This window comes from Arachis hypogaea, chromosome 20, assembly GCF_003086295.3.
Source record: "Arachis hypogaea cultivar Tifrunner chromosome 20, arahy.Tifrunner.gnm2.J5K5, whole genome shotgun sequence".
NCBI lineage: Eukaryota > Viridiplantae > Streptophyta > Magnoliopsida > Fabales > Fabaceae > Arachis > Arachis hypogaea.
In genome coordinates this window covers 49,817,760-49,819,091 of record NC_092055.1, presented here as the reverse complement: position 1 = coordinate 49,819,091, position 1,332 = coordinate 49,817,760, and the positions used below count along the sequence as shown (strand labels likewise).

The window sequence follows — 1,332 nt, the reverse complement described above, 5'->3', positions numbered from 1 at the left end:
ATGGAATCTCTATGGTCTCTGTATGAGCCTCAGATTCCTTCAGGTCCTCATTGAGTAACCCCTTATTGGTCAGTGAATGTCCCAGGAGGTCTTCCTCACTAGGATTTATGTCCCCCTCCTCCTCTCTGGGTTCGGCCACACCAAGTAACGTTATGGCCTTGCACTCTCTTTTTGGATTCTCTTCTGTATTGCTTGGGAGAGTACTAGGAGGAGTTTCAGTGATTCTTTTACTCAGCTGGCCCACTTGTACCTCCAAATTTCTGATGGAGGACCTTATTTCATTCATGAAACTTAGAGTGGCCTTAGATAGATCAGAGACTATATTTGCTAAGCTAGATGGATTCTGCTCAAAATTCTCTATCTGTTGCTGAGTGGATGATGGAAAAGGCTTGCTATTGCTAAACCTGTTTCTTCCACCATTATTAAAGCCTTGTTGAGGCTTTTATTGATCCTTCCATGAGAAATTTGGATGATTTCTCCATGAGGGATTATAGGTGTTTCCATAGGATTCACCCATGTAATTCACCTCTGCTATTGTAGGGTTCTCCGGATCATAAGCTTCTTCTTCAGAAGATGCCTCTTTAGTATTGTTGGATGCAGCTTGCAATCCATTCAGACTCTGAGAAATCATATTGAGTTGCTGAGTCAATATTTTGTTCTGAGCCAATATGGCATTCAGAGCATCAATTTCAAGAACTCTATTCCTCTGAGGCATCCCATTACTCATAGGATTCGTTTCAGAAGTGTACATGAACTGGTTATTTGCAACCATGTCAATGAGTTCTTGAGCTTCTGCAGGTGTTTTCTTTAGGTGAATGGATCCACCTGCAGAATGGTCCAATGACATCTTTGATAATTCAGACAGACCATCATAGAATATATCCAGGATGGTCCATTCTGAAAGCATGTCAGAAGGACACTTTTTGGTCAGTTGCTTGTATCTCTCCCAAGCTTCATAGAGGGATTCACCTTCTTTCTGTTTGAAGGTTTGAACATCCACTCTAAGCTTGCTAAGCTTTTGAGGAGGAAAGAACTTGGATAAAAAAGCCGTGACAAGCTTATCCCAAGAGTTCAGGCTATCTTTAGGTTGAGAGTCCAACCATATTCTAGCTCTGTCTCTTACAGCAAATGGGAAAAGCATAAGCCTGTAGACCTCGGGATCAACTCCATTGGTCTTAACAGTATCACAGGTCTGCAAGAATTCAGTTAAGAACTGAAAAGGATCTTCTGATGGAAGTCTATGAAACTTGCAATTCTGTTGCATTAGAGAAACTAATTGAGGCTTTATCTCAAAATTGTTTGCTCCAATGGCAGGGATTGAGATGCTTCTTC

The 1,332-nt window shown here is 41.4% G+C and overlaps 1 non-coding gene across 1 annotated transcript; it reads left to right on the top strand.

Moving 5' to 3' along the window:
- The first annotated feature begins 901 nt into the window (after window positions 1-901).
- Window positions 902-1,009, top strand: LOC112787045 (small nucleolar RNA R71). The gene has a single exon (XR_003194482.1). It is a non-coding gene; the product is annotated as a small nucleolar RNA R71 (small nucleolar RNA).
- Window positions 1,010-1,332: the final 323 nt, after the last annotated feature.